The following is a 7,972-nucleotide window of genomic DNA, read 5'->3' as shown; positions in this document are numbered from 1 at the left end:
GAATCTCTTTGATCACGTTCTTTTATAAAATGGTGTGAATAAAACATAAAGTCTAAAGTAATGTAAATTGTAAATTAAATTAAAAGTATTGTACATTAAGAAAAAACAAGAGAGAATGTATTAACGAGAAAAAAAACCTTTTATCATTTGATTATTAAATTGGAGTAGTACACTGTACATGCAAAATTGTCTCATGTTTTACAAACAACATCACAAGTGCATGTGCGTTTATTCTTGGAACGATCTTCTCTACTCTTGCTCCCCAATCGTGCAAGGAATTCTTGAAAGCAGGTTCTTCCCCACTGGACATAGCCCATCCAACATCATATCTTTGGGGCAAAAACGGATATAAAAAATATTGTAAAAAAATATATTTATGAAAATTTCTTCAAAAATCATATCTAAAATATTTATAATTAATTTACAATATAAAAAGCTTACATTTATAATTTATGGAAATTAAAACTATTTCCATATTCAAAAAATACAAAAGAAAATTCAACGTACTCTACAACCTATCAAATCTAAGACTTGTGGTTTACTTCATTCAAAAAAGTTATATTGTTAATTAGTTGTTTAATATAGAGACAAACTAAAATTAATTACCTATATAAAAAACTGAAATTAATTAGAAGATTTTTCGTAGTAAAAGTAACGGCATGATAAAAAAAATAGTAAAAGTAAAGGATTGATCTCGTCAAAAAGTAAAACTAACGGATGGATAAAAAAAATAGTAAAAGTAACGGTGCATTGTAATCAATAGAATTAATAATTTTTTTTTACATTAAATGCACATTATTTGTTAAATTCATTAATGAGTTTTTAGAAAATACTTCTTTCCTTATTTAATACTTAATAGTAAATGTTAATTTATTAAAGTATTTTTGTTGAAAGAAGTCGCAAATGACTTTCTTTAGAGTAGCTGATGGTCAGAAAAGAATACTAATATTTTAGAATTAATTATTAAACTAGTTACTATCCAAAGTCATGGACGGCTATATTTACATGTAAAAAATTAAATTAGAAATCTAGAAAAATAATGTAATTGGAAATAAATATTTTAATAATAGTAAATAATATATATATATATATATATATATATATTCAAAATTATTCTAATTAGTTAAAAATATTTTAATAATCAAAATAACAAGAAACAAACCATAAGTAAAATTGAAGATTAAATTAAAATTATATTTTTTTAAAATAGGATAATTAAATGTTTTTACTCTAAAATTAAAGGATCAAATTTATGAACCAAGTAAAATAAGAGATAAATTATTATTATTATTATTAATTAACAAATATTAATTTATTAGAATATTAATTTTATTTGTAATAATTTATGGTCCTAACATTTTGAGAACACTTATCAGTTTTGGAAGCCAAATTGAATTGTTGTTAATAAGTAATAATGACCGCTAATGAATTATAACAGTCAATAATGAGTGGTAATGACTACTAAATACATTGTATAATGTCTATATATAACACATGTATTTATACACCATTGGGAGAGAGAAAGAGAAAATTTGGAAGAACAAAAAACAAGAAACTTTTCATGACAATGATTGGAGGTATGATTTGATTTTTATTTTCTGTATTTTGTTAATGACGTGTGTTTCTTTTATAGTTTGTAACATTACAAGTTAAAAGGTTTAATCTAACATTATTAGCATGGTTAAAATTATGATTTTTTTTTCTTTTCCCTTCTCCCTCAACAGAAATTACATAACTGTCCAAGTCACATTATATTTCTTGAGCATGGAAGTTGTATTTAAGCTTTTTCTTAATGTGCTAAAAAATAAAAATAAAAATGATCGAGACCCAAACAAATTTAGGCAACAAATTGAAAATATCATTAACTATAATAACTGGATCGAACAGTAGGTGATCATGGCTTTTCAAAATTCTCAACATGTGTAAATACAAGATCAGTACACATTTTTTATTTTATGATTAATTTGGACTGCTGCAAAATTGTCTCATGTTCTACACACAACATTACAAGTGCATAGGCGTTTATTCTTGGTACGATCATCTTTACAAGAGCAATTCATAGGCATGGCACTTGCTCCCAATCTATCAAGGAATTCAAGAAAGCAGCTTTGTCCTGAAGTCCCAAGTGGACATGACCCATCCAACGTCATTTCTTTTGGGCAAAAACGGATTTCCCCTGTTGTCTCACAACATTGTAAACAGGAATAATTAATATGATTGCTCAAATACATACATACTTCACAATTTAGTTTGACTAATATATATATATATATATATATATATATATATATATATATATATATAGCATGTTTAGATACTCGTTGAAAGTCCGTTCAATGAAAAAAAAACATACTTTTCTAACTATGAACATAAAAGTAATATAAGTGTTGCTTTTGGAAAAACGTTCCTTACGATGATGAACGAAACATTTTTATAAACACCCACAAACATAGTATGAACGACAAGAGTAGCAATTCTAATAAAAGAATTTTAAATCGTGATAAGAGTTGTTTGTACTTACCATATGTGTGGCTGATGAGAGCAAACAAAGCCCACACAATAAGAAGAATGCTTCTTAGCTTCATGATGATATTTGCTCCAACACAAATGCTTTTAACCTAAACTCTTGAAATGGTTGGACATTGTTGCATCCATATGAGAGAATATATATGCATGTAATGATGCATCTCTCGAGGCGCTATTAAGAGAAGTATTTATTACTTTCAAAGTACATTTAAAGTCAATATAATTTAGTATTTATTACGTATATCACAGTTTGTATTGAGCTAATAAATAGAATTAATAACATTTTTTTACATTCAATGCACATTGTTTATTATTTTTCGTTAATTTATTAAATTCATTAATGACTTTCCAGAAAATACTTCTTTCCTTCTTTAATACATATTAATTTAATAAAGTCATTTGTCAAAAAATATCTGCTATTGATTGATGTAATTAATAATAGTGTGTGTGCGCATGTAATTAATAATAGTTTGTGTGTGTGTGTGTGTGTGTGTGTGTGTGTGTGTGTGTGTGTGTGTGTGTGTGTGTGTGTGTGTGTGTGTGTGTGTGTGTGTGTGTGTGTGTGTGTGTGTGTGTGTGTGTGTGAATAGTTTGTGTGTGTGTGTGTGTGTGTGTGTGTGTGTGTGTGTGTGTGTGTGTGTGTGTGTGTGTGTGATGGAAACGTTTGGTGGAGAAGAATCACTTTGACTTTTTAAGCTTCGAACCAATGCATAAGAGCTCCAACTGTTTGATCTACCAATTTGTCTCAATTTTGCACATGACAGAGAGAATCAGACGTATCAATAATTTCAACAATTCACATGCAGATGAGTTTAGGAAAACCAATGTTTATCAGGTGTGCTCACCATGCTCTCCATATTAATTTCCCCACTAACACAAAATTAAACATGGGAAAATCAATAGGCATGTATGTGAGTGATTTTTTTTTATAGCATGATATTGATATTGAGTATCCATCAGTGTTTTATTTATGATTCATCTCTGTTAGAAAACTTGAATAATATTCTCTAGTCAAATTTTTCCTCTTAATCATATTTTTTCATTCACAATATTCGAATTCGAAATCAATCTTAAGAGAATCAAGTTTAGGACCACTCGAATCAATAAGTTATCGATATGTGAATGAGATTACGTCATTACATTACCAAGGTTTTATCTAAAAAAATGTGTGTATATTTAGAATTAACAAGTCTTTTATTCAAAGTTATCAATTACATTTCCATTAATTAATTATTTATTAACCAATAAGTGTTTCACACTTAATTAGTGTTTGATTTATATCAACTTTTAATTGCACAGGGGATTACATCAAAAACTAGGGAAGTAATAATGAGAGTTACATAATTTAGTCTAATTTTGGTTTTTCAAACACTAGTTCTTTAATTCTGTATAGCATCAAAGATGAGATTTTATCATGTGCACAAGAAAGAGAGCACACTCTTCAACCGCGGCTTAATTGCAATATTTTCCAAAAAAAATTATTGATCAAGTCATCAAATTCTAACAACACAGCAAGACATATATCCTCACGATTCAACTTGGAAGGATTAATTCTTTCAAGAAATGAAAAAAACATGATTTTTTTAAAACAATGTGAAGTACCCAAAGTTCAAATTAAATTATACAGATATGCGCCGTTGAAAATCTCTTGCTGGTCGAGGCTCTTCCACGCCTCAAAGATTCCTATGTAGGCTAATTGCTTTTCTCATTTTATTTTCCAAACTTTAATTGGATATTACTTCTGTTTTCTCTAGCAATAGAAAAGTAGGCTCAAACTAAGTAAAATTCCATTTGCATGTAAACTTTAATAGGATTTCTTAAAATATGATTTCTCCCCCTAAAAGGATATGTGTTTATTTATAAATATAAGGTTAAATTAGTTTCTTAGTTTAATTTATGATTTAGGTTTAAATTTAGTTTTTTAATTTTTCTTAAACTCAATTTGGTTTTATAATTTTTAAAATTGATTTAATTTGATTCTTTAGTTTTTTTTTTTCAATTTGGTCCCTAATTTTGAAACTGATTCATTTTTTTAAAATGTGTATTATGTGGTGATTTAATTATAATTATTTAGTAACGATTTTAAACCACCATAAAATATAATTTATTAAAATATAATTTATTACCGTCTAGATTAAAGGATTAAATTTAATCAATTAAAAAAAATAAAGGTCAGATTGAAAAAAAATATAAAAAAATTAAATATAAAAAATAAATTAAAAGACTAAGAAAACTAATTTAACCAAAATTTAAATAGGGATGAGTATTTTATCCCAAACTTCCGTATGTGTGTTAGTTCAAGACTAACACGTATATTCTCTAAATTAGAGTTAAAACTTATGGTTTTTTTTCCAACATTTTTCCCCTACAAAATGTTATCTACAAATTATACCCAAAGTTTTCAACAGCTTTTCCCCCCTTTCAACTTCATACAAACTATTTCTCATAATTTATTATGTAATTGTATCCCAAAAAAGATAATTATATTAAAAAAAAATAGTTAGCAAAACTACCAAAACAAAAACCGATTCTTATTATAATTGATTATAATAATAACTGAGTATACATGCATTTCCAAACACATCCTTATAGACAAATCTAAATATTAGACCCGTTAATTTAAATTTCATTTAGTCCTATAAAAAATTATTTATTTATAAAACATTTAATTTATTGAGAAGAAATTAATCTGAAGTCACAAAAACAATCAAACGCACATCCATATAGAAAAAGAAAAAACAATGAAACGCACACGATAAAATATTTATGATTTTGTAGTGTCAGAAATTTTCTTACACACATATAATTAAAGTAAGAATCTCATTTTTTACGTTAATAATGAAAACGTCAACTATGTCACTATAATTTCTATTTGCAGAAAGATAATAACAATTAATTCATTATTATAAAAATAACACTTATTCATCAATGAAAGAATTCAGAATAGACAAACAGGCAAATGCTTCCAGAGTTTTTTCCACATAAATACAAAAAAAATTAAAAAATTACAAAAATAAAACAAGTTGAAAATCATTTACCTAAGTGATATAAATCCCTTTTCATGTCGAGAAATCGGTTTCTTCCAAATAGATTCTCACGTTCTCTCTCTCTTTTTTTATTGTTTTATACATTGAGAAATCAGTGTCAATTTTTTTATATTTATTTATTTATTTTGTTTTAAAAAATATTTAATTTTTCTCTTTTTAAGAATGTTTTTTATTTTCTTTTAATCTTCTATTTTACGATTTATATATTTAAAAAATGATTAAATATATATTGTTTTGCTTGATGAGAAATCAGATTTCCAGTCATCGATTTTTTCACTTGTACATCTTTTTAAAAAAATTGCATGAGTTAAGAAATTGGCTCCACAGTATCCGATTTCTTAACTTTTATTTTTTTTTTGCTTTTTTGCGTTAAACGTGTCATTTTTTAAAAATCCAATTAAGAAATTATTCCTTCGAAAATCGATTTCATACTTATATATTTTTTAAATTTTCATACGTTTTTATATTATTTTGTTTTTATTTTATTTTATTAATTGTATATATTTATCATTTTTTAAAAATCCAATTAAGAAATTATTCCTTCGAAAACTGATTCCTATAACTAATATTTTTTCTTTAAATATATAAATCGTAAAATTGAAAATTAAAAGCATATAAAAATCTTAAAAAATAAAAATTAAATATTTTAAAAACAAAATAAATAAATATAAATTTGAAAAAAAGTTGGCACATTGAGAAATCAGTTTCTAATGTAAAAAAAATGAAGGTGAGAAATTGATTTGGAGGGAATTGATTTCTCAGCATGAACAATAGTTTGTATGACTTTTAGGTAAATAATTTTAAACTTATATTATTCTTGTAATTTTTTAATATTTTTTGTATTTATGGGGGTAAAAAACTCTATGCTTCCATCGCGATCAATATATGTTGATTTTCCGACCGGAGAGGTTCCTCTCTAGTTAGGTAGCCTAATGTGAGAATTTTTTTATTTATAGAAAAACTTATTTATGTCTATAATATATTAGTTTTTTTAAAATGATATAAGTTATGGGTGAGTTTATTTAATTTTTTTAAAATAATTTTAAAATAAATATTTTAATATAAATAATTTTAAAAAAGATAAAATTTATTTCTTAAAATAAACAATAAATTATTTTTTAAGCATAAATAATTTAAAAAACATATTAAAAAAATAGGAAACTGCTTATTTTATAAGATAAACACTTATTTTAACAATTTTAAGCAAACTGATTCAATAATTGACATAACATTAATTTGTATTAAGTAATTGCATAAATTTTATATAACAAACTTCTCCTGTATCCAAACATCTGATGTACACAACTTGTTCACAATTTTATTTTATTTTTTATCATCAAATAACACTCCTGATGACCAGTTATGCATATTGATCATGTTTCGGTAGACTGAGAAAAACATTCGAAATTGGGTTTCAATTTGGTCTGTGGGTTGGTGGACGCGACAACTGGGGAATGTAAAGATGTTAGTATTAAATTAGTTTCGTTTTTTTTAATATAATGATGAATCATGAATGAGTCAGAAATGAAACGGAGGCAGTGAGAACCTGATTTTCTAGCTTCACCCTTTTCTCGAAGAAGGATAAAATATTTTCCCACTAATGGTGTTGGGTTTGGAAAGAAAACTCTGATAGGCTTATTATTTAATTTGGAAGTTTGGGAAGAAGATTACAACATAGAAAAAGGTTATCTACGGAGATGGGCTAGTTGACATGATTCATGCACATTCCATCTGCTTCTTTCAGTGGGTGACAATGTGACATGTCTTGTGCAATCTTTTCATTTCATTGTGGCCAGCCCCAATAGGATCTATCACTATTTTTTGGCTGAAAGGAGCCGTTATCTACTAATGTATATGAGGAAATTTCAAAGAATAAGGCAGAGATATAGAGTAGAGAAGAAGAAAAAAAAAAACTTATTTCAGAACTTTCACAATTATACAATTAGATTAAAAAAAACAGTTAATTAAAACTGTGCAATTTTTATATTTTTCACAATTAAATTATTTCAGTTTAATTAAATATTTCAAGTTTGAGTCTTGAATAAGTTGATGGAGTGTTAAAAAAATTAAAGAAAATTAACAATCTAATTAAAAGAAAACAAAATTTTGTTTTCGATATATTTAACTCATCACTATCTCAAGAAACCAGGACGAAACATTATTAAGAATATGTTTGAGTACGCAATTTAATTCAATATTTATTTTATAAAATCTTATTAACTGAAAACTTATCTATAAATTTAATTATGAAATTTATCTAAATAACTTATGAAAAAGATCTTAAGTAATTTTTGTAAATTTAAATAAATTCTTTTAAAAATACTTCCATTTCTAGAGTCTAAATTAAAGTTTACATTTGCCATAAGAAAAAAAGAAAGGAATTGACAAACATATATAAA

The 7,972-nt window shown here is 25.6% G+C and overlaps 1 long non-coding RNA gene across 1 annotated transcript; it reads right to left on the bottom strand.

The window, feature by feature from the left end:
- Nucleotides 1-1,836: 1,836 nt before the first annotated feature.
- Nucleotides 1,837-2,686, bottom strand: LOC114421043. Its single transcript, XR_003668480.1, has 2 exons — nucleotides 2,522-2,686; nucleotides 1,837-2,176 (listed from the first exon to the last, which is right to left on the bottom strand). It is a non-coding gene; the product is annotated as an uncharacterized LOC114421043 (long non-coding RNA).
- Between the last annotated feature and the right edge of the window lie 5,286 nt (nucleotides 2,687-7,972).

The sequence above is a fragment of the Glycine soja genome, chromosome 8 (genome assembly GCF_004193775.1).
Source record: "Glycine soja cultivar W05 chromosome 8, ASM419377v2, whole genome shotgun sequence".
NCBI lineage: Eukaryota > Viridiplantae > Streptophyta > Magnoliopsida > Fabales > Fabaceae > Glycine > Glycine soja.
This window is presented reverse-complemented; position numbering and strand designations above follow the sequence as displayed.